Raw genomic sequence first — 18,636 nt, 5'->3', positions numbered from 1 at the left:
CGCAGACCTAGACATGCGGATACACACCACCGCACCCAAGACCCATAATTTTTCTAAAACAAAGTGAGTACCCTAAGGAGTCCACCAAAGGGTTGGCTAGTACTTAAGCTGACCACTTACTATCAAAATAAGTAACGAGATCATGCCCTAACTTGGATATAAACCCACCAAGTCAGGAACACAAAGGCTATTAAGCAGTGAACATATACTCGTCAGAGACTATAAAGACCTATCTATGACAAACACAACAACCTGGAAGAAGTATTCAATACCAATACCATTTCTAGCAATATTAACAATATTAAAGGTTTTAGGGAATCTAGGGCCGTTTCTACAATATAAGAAACTACTCAAATCAACCAACAACATATGTGAAATAAAAACATAATAAATGGCCTAAAACAAGAAAAAGGCCGATTATCCAATTCATATAAAATTTCATCCAACCGAATTTTTACCCGCAACCCCACTGCGACAGTGCGGTTAAATTGCATGCGACCAATCACACAATTGACCGACATCGATTCATCAAAGGGACCAAGGCTCAGTTTTCGGCTTAGTCATTAAAACATTGCAATTATCGCTATAAAATTCATTTTAAGCCTATTCATTACAATTTCATATCATAACCTATCCTAACATGTGCAACTACCAATATAAACATAATTTTTACCATCAACATAATTTTTACTACTAATATGATTCATTTCAAAAGATTACCCATTTGTTACTTATACTAAATATAACATTAATAAACCTCAAACGACAAATAATGCATGAAAAACCGCGAAACAAACAACGGGCCAACCCGGGCCAACCTGGGCCTGCCGTGGGCTGCCCGGCTGCCGGGCCTGGCTTTGGGCCTGCTGGCCGCCACCCCCAACCCTCCATTTCTCCATTTTTGTTCAGTTTAACATCGTCTGAATCATCAATTAATCATTCCCAATTCATTTCCATACTAATATGTGAACTTAAACTAACAAAAGACATGAATTAGACATGAAATTAACCCATATTATCATGTGAAACAAACCACTCAATTAACCATCACAAAATCAAACAAAAAGCAAAGAATGTGACGATTATTCGTCGAGTAACTCGAAATATGTTACCTTTAGCAACAAAATGAGCAATTAGCACCTTGAACCCAAACCCTAATCTGCCAACTAACCAATATCTTCAACTATATACGAGTCTCCAAACTCGTCCTCTAAATCTTCACCTAAATAAACAATAAAAACACAACAATAAGCATAAAAGTCGAAATTATGCCCAAAATCAGCCAAAAACGACATAATTAAAACTGAAATTAAAATATACTAGGATGTAGATCTTGAAGAGAGGATTCCGAAAATATAAATTTTGCGAAAATCGGACTAGAAACGAAGAAATTATGATGAATTTACCTTAGAAATCTTAGGTTTTGTATAAAAATGGTGTTTATGCTAGAAGGTTCAAGGAGAGAGTAGGTGGAAATGAAAAAATCAGAAGGAAAGGAGGGAGGGAGGTGAGCCGTGGGAAGGGAAAAGAGGAGACGGGTTTTTCGGCGAAATTTTATGAGTCGGTTTTGGCCCGTTTCGATGATAATTAGAACCGTTTGTCAGTTGTAAATTCCGACAAGTCCAAAGTTCTTAAACACGAGATTACAAGAAGATTGAGTACTCATTTGACCCATTTCCAAAATCGTTTGCCCAATTTTCAAAAGAGTTGTCAATTTTTCCCGATATGCCCTTATTTCGAATTAAAAGATTTTTACACGGTTTAAACTATTTTTAAACATTTCGAAACTATCAAAATAAATACTTTACTTCAAAATATAATAGAATTATATTTCTTTGAATTATTTTTACTTCAAATACATTAATATTAAATTCAACTTGATTAATAAAGTACTTCCGCAATATAATAATGGTCTGAAATTACGGGGTGTTACAATTTGCTTGCTTGTTTTGATCTCAACTCATGCACATGTTATATTTGATGAAATGCTAAGCCTATGAATCCTTGCATTTACTATCATCTTCTATCTTTTCAATGAGACTTGTAAGACATAACCCAACTCGAGTCTCATTAGACCATGCATGTTGTTGAGTAGGGAAGATTACGTCGACTTGTAGGTGTTGTACAATCTAATCGATTCGGCTCCGGGACCCAAACTTTCCTAGGATTGTAAGATATAACCCAACTCAATCCATCACAACAATAATTGCTTGCTTATAATTTGAGAACATGTTTGTATGATCATATCCCATGATTCCCCTATGATCCCATGACACCCTAGTGCCTTTAATCAATTGTTTACACCCCTTTAATTCATCTTGCTTGATTATTTTCATTGCTATTTTAGTTTAGTAACCTTCTACATCAACCCAATTTGTGACACCCCTTAGACACCACTAGTTACAATAGAAATCTCATTTCAACTCCCGTCCCTTGGGATCCGACCTTTACTTACCTCTTTACTAATTGAAGAGTTGTTTGTGGAGCTATAAATTGTGTTTTGATTCGACCGTGACCAACGACCACATCTTAATTTGTGAACACTTAGCGGGATCACATCAATCATGTCGAAATATTCACCACCTTATCAATAGCAACCAAAGAGACATCAAAAGTACCGCCGCCAAGTTAAAAACCAACCCATTCTTTTTACTTCCAGCAGCTTGCTCTTAAGTATCGTTATCTGTATCGTAGCAATGGAATCGTTGTCTCCATCATCGTACCACCATTACTCTTAATTTCCTGGAACCAGTAACAAAATTTGAATTTTGGAGGTTAAAGAAACCCTAAAATTGAATTAGGGGTTTAGGGCTTTTGAGTAATTGGAGTGATGTTAAAGCATGGAAGTAAGATATGGAGGATGGTGGGCAAGTGAGGGAAGAATCGCAAGTGTTGATGTTGAACGCCAAAGATGTAAACGAATAGCAAGAACAACATGATGGAATATATATAAAAACATGAAGGACAATTTCGTCATAAATTTAGGCTTTAAAACAGAAAATTTGAATTTTGACGGAATATGACACCGGAATGTGAAAATGGTGGTAATATTTTAGGTGAGAACATTTTATGCTACTAAATTATTAAAAAGTTTTCATTATTTTTAGAAAGTGATTTATAAAAGTTACTCAAATAAATATTAAAATTCAGAGACTTAATTATTTACGAGTAAAATTTTAACATCGTTCATAAAGGCCTAAAGTTGCAGATTTTTGTCAAGCTACCAAAGTATGTGTCTAACTCGGTAAATTGTCTTCCTCTCCTGTCCGGAGCAAGACGGTCTCAACCGCCTCACTAGGGGTGTTAACGAGCCGAGCCGAGCCTGAGCTTGGCCTTGCTCGGCTTGTGCTCAAGAACCAAAACTCGAGTTCGAGCCGAATTCGAGCTTACCCGAGCCTGAAAAAAATGCGCTCGTTATAAAGCTTGCGAGCTTTAACGCGAGCTCGAGCCAAACTCGAGTCCAAATCGAGCCGATATAATTTTTTTTTTTCTATTTTTTTGTTCCGATATTTTCAATAATAAGGTTCGAAAGTTATATGTAAAAATGTTTGGCAAATCAGCGAGACATTTGATACGTGTGATACAAAAATATAATCATGATAAAATATTTTATAAAATATGACCAATATCTTATGCAATCACACAAGTTCGAGCCGCTCGCGAGCTTTTCGAGTCGAGCCAGCCTTTCTCGGCTTGACTCGTTAAGCTTTCGAGCCGAGCTTGCACGAGCCGAGCTTTGACCGAGCCGATCTCGAGTTGCTTGCGAGCTGTCTCGTCTCATTAACACCCCTACGCCTCACTTGTACCAAGGTTCTTTTGTTTCTCTGCTTCCATTTTCACATTTTGCAAATTTATTCTTGGATCACGTTTATGTTTTGTAGCCTAAATTAATTACTTTCACTAGACACTTGAATTGTGATCATATGAATAATACACCTCCTATATGAATGTTATGTAATCGGGGTATTAAGAGTCAAATATTGGTATAACTGGCTTATACAGCTATTCTCCGTCGAAACCCCGTCTCAATTACCTTTGATTAAAATACCCCATCACAATCCCAACAAAAATCTCTCTAGGGTTTCTCCTATGAGAGTGTCCTTCTAGGGTTTCTCCTTTAGTTTTTCTCCTTCGTTCTAAAGGTGAATCTACACGTTTTTTCATGGCCTTTCTTGTGGTTAGCAACGGTGACTAGGGCGTGAGCAGTTGTTCTGTCAATAAAACATGAATAGCAGGAGAGCAGGGAAGGAAGTCATGGAATCGGCGGATGATTTTGTTTGGGATGTGGGAGATGAGGACAGAGATACAACGAAGACTGAGTATATCGTCGTGGGGAGAATCTGTACGCTAAAGACGATTCATGCGAAGGCGGCGGTTGATACAACGATAAAGGCTTGGAATACGAGAGGTACAGTTATTGGTAATATTATCGATGCGAAGAATAAGATTTTTATTTTTAAATTTGCTGATGAGAATGATAAAACTAAGGTTATCAAAGGCCAACCCTGGCACTTCGATAAGTTTATTTGGTGCCTGAATGACCCAATTTGTGATGTTAAACTCACTGATACACCCCTTTTCCATGTTCCTCTGTGGGCAAGGGTTTATGACCTACCTATACGTGGGCGTTCGAATGTTGAAAACGTGAAACGCATAGGTGCGCAACTGGGATAGTATATTGGGATGGACGAAGCTCCTGTACCAGAACTTGAACGTGCTATACGTGTCAGAATTCTACATGATGTACGTAAGCCTCTCCGAGATGTTGTGCACATTCGTATGGTTAATGGGAAGTCTGTGGAATTTGAAGTAAAGTACGAACGGCTGCCTACTTTCTGTTATGGGTGTGGGGTTTTAGGGCACGGGGAGAAGGATTGTGATGACGGCCCATATGATGATGGCGAGTTAAAATACAGCGAGAAACTTAGAGCTTCCCCCTGGAGAGTAGTGAAGACAGTGTCAGAAGGGGGATTGCAGATGGCAAGAGCGCTAAATCCGGTCTTTGACAGGGAATATGAGGAGAGGGATCAGGAGAATATCTCTAATGTGATCCTGAAGCTTCAGAATATCTCGATCAGGCACAAGAAAAGCAAGGCTATGGTACCTCAACCAGTTAGTGATACGGGTGATACGGGGGTTCGTTGGTCGATGAGGGTGCACAAGGGGAGAGGATGGAGGGGTTCAATGTGGGAGACCAGAGGAAGGAGGGTTGGCGTAAAGAGTGGGGAGAGACTAATGGTGGAGGGGAGAATGGGAAGGGGCAAGCTGGCAGGAGGATGGAGACGGTTGGGTCTCGGGATTATATTCAGGGGGAGGAGACTGGGAAATCTAAGAGGAGAGGAGGAGGTTTGAACGAGAGTATGGGGGGTGGCAGAGAAGGGAAGAAGTGGCAACGTCTGGAAAGACCTCCTTCAAGTGGTCAGAGAGGTGGGGATGTGGAGGCTAGGGTTTCACTAGATGTGGATGTAGGAGAAAAGCGTCCCCTGGCGGCTTTGGGGGGACAAGATGGGTTAGCTGAAAAGAGGAGTCGACTAAGCATGGATGTAAGCTCATCTGAGGCGGTGGTTGAGGACACTCAACCCCGCCGGGCATCATGAAAATACTGAGCCTTAACTGTAGGGGACTGGGCAACCCGGCTGCGGTAGGCGGTTTAAAAAATCTTGTCCGGAGAGAGAACCCAGATTTTATTTTTCTTTGTGAGACGAAATTAAGTGCTGTGGAAATGGATGCTGTTGTAAATACCATGACAGAGTATGAAGGGTGGGCTATTAACAGTGTAGGGAGGTCTGGAGGGCTTGCGAGTTGGTGGCGTAAAGAGGTAGAGGTTAGTTTCAGGTCGGCAACGGTTCATTATATGGATTGGGATGTGAAGCTTGGGAGCACACAATAGAGGTTGACGGGATTTTATGGGTGGCCTGCAGTTCAAGATCGTCACCTATCTTGGCAAAAGTTACGCATTCTAGCTGAAGATAATGTGGACCCGTGGCTATGCATCGGTGACTTTAATGAAATCCTCTTTGGGACGGAGATGAAGGGTGGGGAGAGACCGCAATGGCAGATGAATAGTTTTAGGGACGCGGTGAACGACTGTGGACTTAGGGACCTTGCTTTTGAGGGATACGAATTCACCTATGATAATGGGCAAGCGGGGGCTGACAATAGGCAAAGTCGTATTGATAGAGCGATGGTAACGGAAGAATGGGCGGATAGGTTTCCTTACGCTAAATTGCATCATTTGGAATCGGGCTGGTCTGATCACGTACCAATTATGGTCCGGTTAGACAGTAGGAAGGCCGAAGGGGAGAGAGGGAAAGGCATCTTTCGTTTCGAGCAAATGTGGGTCGGCGAGGAGGAGTGTGAGGACACGATTAGGCGGGCTTGGGATCCGGGTGATGAGGCAATGAATAACTTACAGTCGTGTGCTAAGGAGCTGTCGAAATGGAGGGGAGCTAACATTGGTAATTTGGTAAAAGAGATAAAGATTCAAAGGAAGAAGCTACTGCAAATTAATGCCAAGGAACGAACCGAGAGTAATGTGAAGGAGCGTCGAGAAATCAAAAAGAAAATAGATCGGCTCATTCAACAGGAAGAACAATTCTGGCGACAACGATCAAGGGTCCTATGGTTGAAAGACGGGGATAGAAATACGGCATACTTCCATAGAAAGGCGAGACAAAGGAAACCGAAGAATTATATAAAGAACATTACGGATGATCAGGGCCGCAAATTCGAGACACAGGAGGGCATTAAGAGGGTGGTTGTGGATTATTTTGCCAAGCTGTTTGAGACGTCTAACCCGGAGCACGCTGGAGATGATTTTCAAGGGGTGGAGGGCAGAGTTACGGGGGAGATGAACAACATTTTACGTGAGCCATATACGGGAGATGAGGTTCTCGAAGCGCTAAATCAAATGCATCCTCTAAAGGCTCCGGGACCAGACGGTATGAATGCTTTATTCTTCCAAACCTATTGGCATATTATTGGGTCATCGGTGATTAGGACATGCCTACACATTCTGAATGGGGGAGGGATAGCGGATGAGATGAATTTGACCCATATTGTCCTTATACCGAAGAAAAAAGACGCGAATCATATGGCGGATTTCAGACCCATAAGTCTTTGTAATGTCTTGTATAAGATCGTGTCGAAAGTGCTTGCGAATAGATTAAAACGTTTCCTTGATGATATTGTTTCGGAGAACCAAAGCGCGTTTGTACCGGGCCGTCTCATTACTGATAACATTCTGGTAGCTTTCGAACTTTTTCATTACGTGAAGAACTCACGTAGTGGAGGGGGGCACATGGCCCTGAAGCTCGACATGGCTAAGGCATACGATAGGATCGAATGGGATTTCTTGGAGGGCACGTTGAGAGCTATGGGTTTCGATGAGGGCTGGAGTAATAGGGTTATGGCCTGTGTGCGATCTGTGTCTTATGCGGTTACGGTTAACGGGTCACATACTGAGGTTTTCAAACCACAACGAGGCCTTCGACATATCCCCGTATTTATTCATTTTATGCGCTGAGGTTTTTTCGGGTATGATTCGTAAGGAAATGGAAGCCGGTTCTATTCATGGGATTCGTGTTGCACCGTTGGCACCGATGGTGTCTCACCTGTTTTTCGCCGATGACAGTATTATTTTTACAAAGGCAAGCGAGAGGGAAGCAAGGGTCGTTAAGGGCATCATCCAGAGGTATGAGCGGGCATCCGGACAATTAATTAGCCTCGAGAAAACTACGGTGTCTTATAGTCGAGGTACTTACAATTTTAGGAAGCATGCGGTTGCTTCGATTTTTGGGGTCCGTGTTGTGCGTGAGCAAGGGAGGTATCTAGGTCTTCCTACGGTAGTTGGCCAGTCGAAAAGGGAGCTAGTACAGGTAATTCGTGATAAATTGAACAAGAGGCTTCAAGGGTGGAGGAGTATGATGCTTAGTAAGGCCGGGAGGGAGACTCTAATCAAAGCCGTGGCACAAGCTATCCCGAACTATGCTATGAGTGCCTTCAAAATTCCGGGGTTTTTTTGTGACGTACTTAAGAGCTTATAGTCTCTAACTTCTGGTGGGGCTCCGTGAATGGGCGCAAGAAAATGTCGTGGATTGCGTGGGATAAATTGTGTCGGGCTAAGGAGTATGGTGGGCTAGGATTCCGTGACTTTCGACTTTTTAATAAGGCCTTACTGGGGAAGCAAGGGTGGAGGTTGATGACGGAGGATACCAGCTTGATGGCGAGAGTCCTTAAGGGTAAATATTTTGCTGACCGTGACTTCTTAGGGGTGGAACTGGGGTCAAATCCGAGCTATACTTGGCGTAGTATTTGGGAAGCTAAGGACGTGATTTTGTTAGGAGCGAGGAGACGAATTGGGGATGGATGGAGCACTAAGGTGTGGCTGGATCCTTGGATCCCGAATACCCAATCGCGAAGAGTACTATCTCCTCGACACGACAACGATGCGTCTATGAAAGTAGCAGACCTGATGACTAATGACCGGACTAGTTGGGATGATGAGCTCTTGCGTGGGATGTTTTTGCCTTTCGAGCAGGATCGTATTAAAGCTATCCGCATTTGTGATGCCCAGGCTGTGGATGATTGGTGTTGGGACCATACAAAAGATGGCCAATACTCAGTCAAAACGGCCTATCATTTACTCACGGGAAGGGAGGATGCGGCTGAGGCGAGGAGCAAATGGTTGTGGAAGGTGATTTGGAGGACACCAGTTATCCCTCGGGTTAAAATATTTATGTGGCAGATGTGCCATGATGCGCTCCCGACGAGGCACAATATAGCTCGCAGGCTAGACTTAAGGGACGAGGAATGTCCGTTCTGCTCTTTCAATTCGGAGACTTGTCTCCATATTTTTAAGGGTTGTGGGTGGGTTACAGGGGTATGGGAAGGGTTGGGTTGATGGAACAGGTGGAGGTGCGGGCTGAGAGGGTGAGGGAGTGGGTGGAGGGAGTTTTGAGGGAGGGAAGTGAGGAGGAGAGGATGGTGTTTAGTCTTACTTGTTGGGCGATTTGGGAGTGTAGGAATGCAGCTATTTTTGAGGGGAGGGGACGTTTTTGTGAGGTGGTGACAAGGAGAGTGTATGATATGTTGAGGGAAATAAATGATACGGGGAGGGAGAAAGGGGTCGGGAGGCCGCATCTAGTACCCGGAATGCAAGGAGTGTGGAACTCGATGTTGGATTGGGAGGACGGGAAGGAGGGAGTCTTGGTGGTGGGCGTTGGAGGGGTCCGGGGAGGGAGTGGTGAAAATTAATACGGATGCAGGGGTGATTGAGGGTGTGGGAACGGGTCTGGGAGTGGTGGCTAGGACTCATGGCGGTTCATTTGCTTGGGTTGTGACGATGCAGGAACGCTTAACTTTTGATGTGAAAAGGGCGGAAGCAGAGGCCATTTTTCTTGGGATGAAGGAGGCGAGGAGTAGAGGACACACGAGAATCATTGTGGAAAGCGATTGTTGGTCAGTTATCAAGGATCTGCAGGACAAGAAAAAGGGAAGAGCGGATATCTTTCGCATTTACGATGATATTTTGAGTTTATGTAATAGTTTCATTTCGGTTGTTTTCTCATTTGTTAGACGAGAGTCGAACTGTGTGGCTCATTTGGTAGCTCATTCGAGTCCGTGGATTGTGGGGAGGCGGTTCTGGTCTGATGAGGCCCCTCAACACATTGTCGAAGCTATTTCCAACGATATTAATAATATGATATAACCCCTATGGGGTTTTCCCTGCAAAAAAAAAAAAATACCCCCTCACAAAGAATATAAAAGTAAACAAATGATTGACACGAGTTCTTGATGGTGACTATCTGGCTATGGAATCTCCATTGGGGGATTAATTTGTAAGGGTTTTGGTATTATATTAACTCAGGATCATGTCGCAATTGTGCAGCCATGATCATTTTTTAGAGTATGGTTAGTAATGCTGGACTTGTTATGCTCATGCCCCTTTTCCCTTTTGCCAGTTATGATGTGGAATTGAGGATTGTGCTTGATCTATGTAGTTGGTTTAGAGTTGGGGTATTTTGCTAAGGTGTTAATGGTACACAAGAATTTTTCTAATGGTAGTTGTTAAGATTGAGCTTAACTTGTCAAGTGTGCTGATAAGTGGGTTCTAAATGAGTAATATATAAGTGAAGTGTGGTATATTTAAGTTAATGAAGTGTGAAATGTTTGCAGTATACCACGAATCTGGGTCTGTTTTGGTATTTTTTTTTTTTTTTTTTTGGTGTTGACTGTAAGATCCCTCACCGACAATTTAATCACCTTCTGCCATCAAGGCGAATTTAATGGGTTGACCCCTCCCAAGTTTGGCTTTCATTCGCAAGAGTCAGGAATCGAACCCCTGACAATTGTTTAAGAGATGAGAGCCCTTACCACTCACACCAGCCAACTTTGGTGGTCTGTTTTGGTATTTAGTACTTCGTATTAGTTTGTTTTTCTAATAGTATTTGTGCTCATGTGTATTTGCAAGATTTCTCGAGCTTAATAGTCTTTTTCAAGTTTGTGTATACATCTCTTGTTGCTTTGTCGCAGTTAGGTGTTGTACCTTTTCCCCATCCATTTTGGACTCTTGTTGAAACCTTTTATATTGATTGTTATCATCATACTGAATAACAGTGGCCTTGTGCACCAAATTTAAAACTTTCTTGTAGAGGAACATTGTTTAGGAGTTTATCAATCGATGGATGGTCACCCTAGTATTTCTAGCTGTGTGGTTGATCAAGAAGAAGATGTTCATCAGGGTGAAGATGATGACAAGAATACAGTTGATCTTGTAAATGAGGTACATGATCAAGAAGTAGGAACTCTTAGCTCAGCAACAAACAATCTTTTACTTGAAGGTGACATTGACCTTGGCCCAGACAGTGACCTTCAGTTTGAGTCTCATGAGGTGGCATATAAGTACTATCAAGAGTATGCCAAATCTATGGGATTTACGACTTCCATTAAAAACAGCCGGCATTCAAAGAAATTAAAAGACTTCATAGATGCGAAGTTTGCTTGTTCCAGATGCGGGGTCACCCCAGAATCAGATGCTACCAGCCGACGGTCAAGTGTTAAGAAAACAGACTGCAAGGCTAGCATGCACGTCAAGAGAAATAAGTATGGAAAATGGGTTATTCATGAATTTATCAAGGAACATAACCATGAGCTGTTACCAGCTCTTGCTTATTATTTTCGTGTTCATGGAAACGTAAAACTTGTTGAAAAAAGTAACATTGATATCTTGCATGCTGTTAGTGAACGAACTAAAATGATGTATGTGGATATGTCAAGACAGTCTGTTGCCTTTCAGAATCTAGGATCGTCTAGGGACATGTTTGCTTCTCAGCTGGATAAGGGAAATCGCTTGGTTTTAGATGAAGGGGATGCTCAGTTTTTACTCGACTACTTTATGTGCGTAAAGAAAGAGAATCCAAAATTCTTCTATGCAATGGATTTGGATGATAAACAGTATCTTAGAAGTTTCTTCTGGGTTGATGCTAAAAGTAGGAGTGATTATATCAGTTTCAGTGATGCTGTCTCTCTTGATACCTCGTATGTAAGGACCAATGAGAAGTTGCCACTTGTTCTGTTTGTTGGAGTGAATCATCATCTCCAGGCAATGTTGTTAGGATGTGCCTTAGTTTCAGATGACTTGACGTCAACATTTGTCTGGATAATGAAGACATGGCTCCGAGCTATGGGAGGGAATGCTCCCAGTGTAATTCTTACCGATCAGCATCCTTCTGTAAAGTCTGCCATCGAGGAAGTCTTCCCTAATACACGCCATTGTTATCATCTTTGTAATGTTCTTGAGAAAATTCCTAGAAATCTTCCGCATGTCATTAAGCGTCATGAAAATTTTGTTGCAAAATTAAACAAGTGCATATTCAAGTCATGGATAGACGAACAATTTGAATTAAGATGGTGGAAGATGGTTGGTAGGTTGATCTTCAGGAAGATGAATGGTTTAGGTCATTGTATGAAGATCGTAAGAAGTGGGTTCCTCTCAGGGGCGGAGCCAGGAATAAAATCTATCTAGGGCTAGATTTATAGACTATTGAAGCGTATTGGTTAAAAAAATTCAGACCGTGCATATTCATGTATGAGTTTTCGGGTTTTGGGACACTCGCAAAGTGAGTTTTTTGTGTGTATTTTGTCCAATTTTTAGCTAAATAAAATAAAAATTATAATTTTTACGTAAAAATCGCCTTATTAATTTTATGGAACCTCGGAAATAAATTTTATGGATTCGCTACCGTGATATAATTTTCTACCGAGATAGATAGTAACTATTTTAATTAATTTTGCATGATCATTACGATAAAAATCCAGCATGTTAAGACAAAGCAATATTAAAGAGTAGCTAAAAAGAAGGTATCTAAATTGGGTGCCACCGGGTGACGCTCAAATTGGGTGCCACCCTCTCACAACCATTCTTAATTGAAGGGGACCCCTTACACTTTTTTATTTCTTAAATACATAATGTTTGGAGTTTGTCGCGAACGAATGTTAAAAACTAGGAAAAGTATTATGTCTACAATTTGGAAATTGCGTAAATCAAGTTGGAGGTAGGTTGGCATTTGAATAAAAATCAAAACAAAATGTACATTTGTGGGAATCGATCCCCTGCCTTCTTGGTAGGTGACCAACAAATCTACCATCTATGCTACAATTTGGATATGCAATATCTATGCTGTGGTAGGGACAATTGAATTCTATGGGACAAAACCATGAAGGTTTTTTTGAAGCTCAACAGATATTGCATATCCAAATTAGCCTATTTTTACTAGGGCTATAGCCCTAGATGAATTGATAAATAAAATGCAGTGCATAGATATTGCATATCCAAATTGTAGCATAGATGGTAGATTTGTTGGTCACCTACCAAGAAGGCAGGGGATCGATTCCCACAAATGTACATTTTGTTTTGATTTTTATTCAAATGCCAACCTACCTCCAACTTGATTTACGCAATTTCCAAATTGTAGACATAATACTTTTCCTAGTTTTTAACATTCGTTCGCGACAAACTCCAAACATTATGTATTTAAGAAATAAAAAAGTGTAAGGGGTCCCCTTCAATTAAGAATGGTTGTGAGAGGGTGGCACCCAATTTGAGCGTCACCCGGTGGCACCCAATTTAGATACCTTCTTTTTAGCTACTCTTTAATATTGCTTTGTCTTAACATGCTGGATTTTTATCGTAATGATCATGCAAAATTAATTAAAATAGTTACTATCTATCTCGGTAGAAAATTATATCACGGTAGCGAATCCATAAAATTTATTTCCGAGGTTCCATAAAATTAATAAGGCGATTTTTACGTAAAAATTATAATTTTTATTTTATTTAGCTAAAAATTGGACAAAATACACACAAAAAACTCACTTTGCGAGTGTCCCAAAACCCGAAAACTCATACATGAATATGCACGGTCTGAATTTTTTTAACCAATACGCTTCAATAGTCTATAAATCTAGCCCTAGATAGATTTTATTCCTGGCTCCGCCCCTGTGGATCATGTCTATGACGCAGGCAACTTTGTCTTACATCACGTCATCACACGCCTTCACTGCCTCGGTGTACTTGGCGCCTTGTAAAACTAGGTCCTAAAGCAACCCTTCACCTCCACACACACCAAAATATGAAGAAAAAGGCTATCAGAGTTCTTGTCAGTCACATTCAAAGAAGGTCCCTCAGAGGTGAAAAGGTGACGGACTAGGAATTTCAATGCAAATTTGAAGAAAGTGGTTTTGCTGGATCAGTTGAGGTATTTTGCTACTTGTATGTAGGTTCTATCTGTTGGATTTTCAATCCTTGAGTGTTGTTTTTTCTCTTGGTTTCGATGCTTAAATGATGTCCTTCAAAGGGTGTAATATTTCGAGTTTCATGGATACTAGTTTTCTTGCCAGTGCGTTGCACGGATATTAAAATAATGTGTGATAAATTTCACCTAAAATGGAATATAGTACATCATTCATGTCTAAGATTTTATTTAAGCCGCATGACCAACAAATAATTTCCGTTAACATAATATTGACATAAGAATAAAGAGTGTTTGATTAATAAAATACTTTTTTTTAGGAAAATAAAACCAATATGAAGTTTATATATATGATACTTGACTGATAGTTTTTAGAATTTGTTCATTAATACCTGTTTGTTTTTCAATTGGTCAAGGAAAACAATAATATATCTACTCTGCATAATCAACTCAATGATGCAACAAATCTCCTTCTTTCGAATAACAACCATAATTTAATCATTGCTGGATCAAATTGTAATTATGTAAAAACATTTAGAGGTAGTTAGAATGTTATATCTCCCGGTCAAACTATAAAAGTACGTTTGAATGTGAACCAAATTCCGACGCAATACTACATGCTAGGGCTGCTTATGACAATGTTGTTTAGGAAAATAAAACCAATATGAAGTTTATATATATGATACTTGGGACTGAGAGTTTTTAGATTTTGTTCATTAATACCTGTTTGTTTTTCAATTGGTCAAGGAAAACAATAATAACTAGTTTGCATAATAAACTCAATGATGCAACAAATCTGCTTCTTTAGAATAACAACCATAATTTAATCATTGTTGGGTCAAATGGTAGTTACGTAAAAACATTTACAGGTAGTTAAATGTTATATCTCCCGGTCAAACTATAGACGTATCTTTGAATGTGAACTAAATTCCAACGCAATACAACATGGCTGGGGCTACTTATGACACCCTACTATAACAATAGTATTGCCCCCATCTTCTCATTTGAAACAAAATCCTTCACGCAGACCCCTATTTTTCTTCCCTATTCACACACATGATCTAAATCAATCGCATCTCTTAAAAGATCGATCCTTGTCTTCGAAACTTCTCTCAAATTTATCCAACCAAATGAAAAACCAAACCCCCACTTCTAGAAAAATTCACAATCCAATGGAAACTAACCCTTGCTCTCGACAATGTTGTTAGAATTAAGATTTTACTTTAATTTGGATTGATAGGGTCAAGATTAAGTTTATCAGTATGATCTTTTGAGGTTTCTTGTTATTATTCATGTTACCTATATGTTTTAACGCAAGCGATATTTTGCTAATAAATAACCATATTTATTATCACTATCTTCGTTAAACTCATCACCCTCTACAAATGCACCCTCCCTCCACCCCACTAATTTAACCGCGAAATAAAACAACAGTCACTGTGATTAATTCTTACTACTTGAAACAACCTACAATCCACTACCACTATCACTACCTTTCTGCCACGTTTTACATCTAAGAAGTCATAAATCATATTCACCTCCATGAAACACCAATCTTTACTCTAGATGATGTGGAACCTCGTCTCCCTTATCGAAGATAATTTATTTCTCCTTCAACAAAAAAAAGTTTAAGAAACAATCTTCCTTCTTATCTCTCTCCCTTTCCCTTCCTAGTCTTTTTCTCGTCCCTTCCCCTACCTCCATTCCAGATATTTCCCTTGTCACTATATATACTCCCTTCACCTATCACCTTATATTCTAGTCTCACAATTACAAATCACAAAATATATATAGAAAGAGAGAGAGTTTAAGAGAAAGAAAGAAACCTAAGGAGAGTTTGTTCATCTTTTCATCATCTTAGGATCTAAAGGTAAATAACTCGCGAAACCGTCTTATAATTAATTAATGTTATTTTATTAACGCCGTTGACCAACCCCTTAACCACCGTGACCACCGTCGACCTAAACATCTGACCGTTGACTGGCGTTGACCAGCCGTTGACCGGCATTGGCCAATCAGTTTGACCACTGTTTGACTGTGGTGAAGGGGCGTTCTTATGGAGCGGTTTTGGGGTGTTTGTTGGGTAGTTTTTACATCTTAATTTAAGTAATATTGTTAGATTATAATTATATGTAATTTATATTAATTATGAGAAGATTTGGTGGAGGAATACTTTTAATTGCTTAATTTCTTAAGTTGCTTGATTATTGAACATTTGCTTAAAAAGTAGGATATCTACTTAACTGTATTTCTCTATGCTTATATCGTTTGTCTAGCATGTTTGACTGATTGGTTGTTGCCTTTGGCTGAGTTATTGAAATTGGATTGTTTCTTGAAAGTATATTATCATTGTTGTGAGCATTGGCATGGCATATGCATATTGGTTTTCAGTAATTATGATTTAGGCCCAGGCGGGTGCTGCACTTGCAGACTTGTCGCTCGTGTCCTTAGATTTATTCTGGTTTGCTCAACGACGGTTGAGGGTTTCCCCGGGCCAGGGATTGGCGGGATGAATAGGTGTCTCGGGCGATAAGCGCAGCTGCATTGCATTTTCATATCATGCATATTTATTTTCGTGTTATACTGTAGTTTATATATCCTACTCAACCGTTTGGTTGATAGTGTAACACCCCCTCATACCAAGGTGCCTTACCAGGACCACCCTACCATGAAAGTGTGTTACCATCTCGGTTGCCCGAGGTTAGCATATATCAAAAAGCGTCTGAACTGAGCACATTTATTAAAGTACTGTAAAGTGTAAAGCTTACATCATCCAAACTCAAATACTGTTTTAAACAAAATACAACTTCAAAGTCTGACAAATAAAGAAATCCAACTAAGACTCAGACGGTGATGCTATGACTCGTGATGGTAATCCTCCCAAGACAGTCCCCAAGCTCACACTAGCAATACCTGTCAAGCCTGCTCACCATCCCCGAATGGATCACCGCAGATTCCACAAACAACAACGGGTCGATACTCAACAATATAAGACAGACAAACGATACAATCAACTCGATCATCTTCCAATTCCAATCTTTGTTCCCATATCAGAATCGACTACACACCAAAGTGTGTAGCCCCGCCAGATTACCCATCGCAACAGTAATCCTCGCCGCCGATGGGTGACCGCAGCCGATCCCACCTAGTCCAGGCTCCTCAATGAGCGACAAACAATCCCTGTCCCTTAATGTGCACATCCCCTCCCGTGGCGGGTTCCACGGAGGGCGAACTAGGGTGTGAAGCCACTCCCGCAAGTGACTCCACCACAATCATAATCACAAGATATCACAGCCGTCTCAACACCCTTACACCAACATCATAACCACAAACTCCATACACCGATGATCAACAGATAACAATAAACACAACAACATGTCTTACAATAACAATGAACCGAGTAGGAAACCCTACCTTAGAAATCAACAAAGGAAATGAACTTGCACACTCGTAAAGGCTCCTCTACGAAGTCTTCTCCTATATCATAATCATATCACACAATTACACATTGCACAACCCCCATATTCCCAATTCCATAATTATACAGTAACCCCAACGAATACAACAACATAGAATAAAACTTACCAACAGTAGGATGAGGGATTGTACGTAAGGAGTCCGAAGGTTTCGCAAACAACAAAGCAATTGGGTGATTAAGGAGTGATTAGGGAGAGATTAGGGTTAACGTAAAATGATGAAGTAGAAATGATGTTTTTAAAAACCGACGCGGGATATAAAATAAATCTTAAACGCTCCCTAATCAAACCGTCAAAATAATACTCATGCCAGACAATACTCGGTCGAGTAAAGTTATACTCGGCCGAGTATCCTCTACTCGGTCGAGTATTCACTATACTCGGCCGAGTATTCATCGGCGAACCAAAACAACTCATAACAAAAGAGCACTACTCGGCCGAGTAGGCTCTACTCGGTCGAGTAGTCACCAAAGAAAATCCGTAGTGTTACAATCTTCCCCCCTTAAAAAGAACTTCGTCCCGAAGTTCACACTGTACTATAAAACAAAGCACAACACTACGCCACAAGTCTATACTAAACACATATAACAACACCAAGGAACTATACAAATCACCACAAAAGTCATTACCCCGACTCAAAGCAAAACAACAACAACCAAAACACGACCGCGACCATCTCCTACCCCCCTAAAAAGACAACGGTTACGTCCCCGTAACCAAACATACCTGATCAAAAAGGTTAGGAAAACGTTCTCGCATAGCTTCCTCGGGTTCCCATGTGGCTTCCTCCACATTATGATTAGACCAAAGGACCTTGAGTAAGACCGTCTCACCGTTCCAGGTCTTACGAACCTTGCGATCAAGAATCTCCTTAGGAATCTCGGCGTAGGACAAGGATTCATCAAGCTCAATGTTCTCCATCTCAAGGATATGCGACGGATCGCTCACATACTTCCGAAATTGAGATACATGAAAAACATTGTGTACTCTATCCAAAGCTGGTGGTAACGCTAATCTATAGGCCACCTCGCCAACACGGTCTAAAACCTCATAAGGACCTATAAACTTTTGGCTTAGCTTACCCTTTTTCCCAAACCTCATAACACCTCGCATAGGTGACACTTTTAAAAGAACCTTGTCACCTACCATAAACTCAATGTCCTTGCGGTGCAAGTCGGCGTAGCTCTTCTGACGATCTTGAGCTGCTCTCATCTTTTGCCGAATCAACTGGATTTGCTCAACCATATCTTGAACCAGCTGTGGCCCTAAAACCACCGCCTCGGAACTATCATCCCAACAAACTGGACTTCGGCATTTCCAGCCATACAAAGCTTCAAAAGGTGCCATCCCAATGCTTGTATGATAACTCGTTATTGTATGAAAACTCGATCGATCAAGCTGTCTTCCCA

General features: G+C 40.7%; 1 pseudogene; it reads left to right on the top strand.

The window, feature by feature from the left end:
* The first annotated feature begins 10,681 nt into the window (after positions 1 to 10,681).
* LOC141630813 (protein FAR-RED IMPAIRED RESPONSE 1-like) lies at positions 10,682 to 12,039 on the top strand (annotated as a pseudogene).
* Positions 12,040 to 18,636: the final 6,597 nt, after the last annotated feature.

Source organism: Silene latifolia, chromosome Y (genome assembly GCF_048544455.1).
Source record: "Silene latifolia isolate original U9 population chromosome Y, ASM4854445v1, whole genome shotgun sequence".
In the NCBI taxonomy this organism is placed as follows: Eukaryota; Viridiplantae; Streptophyta; class Magnoliopsida; order Caryophyllales; family Caryophyllaceae; genus Silene; species Silene latifolia.
This window is presented reverse-complemented; position numbering and strand designations above follow the sequence as displayed.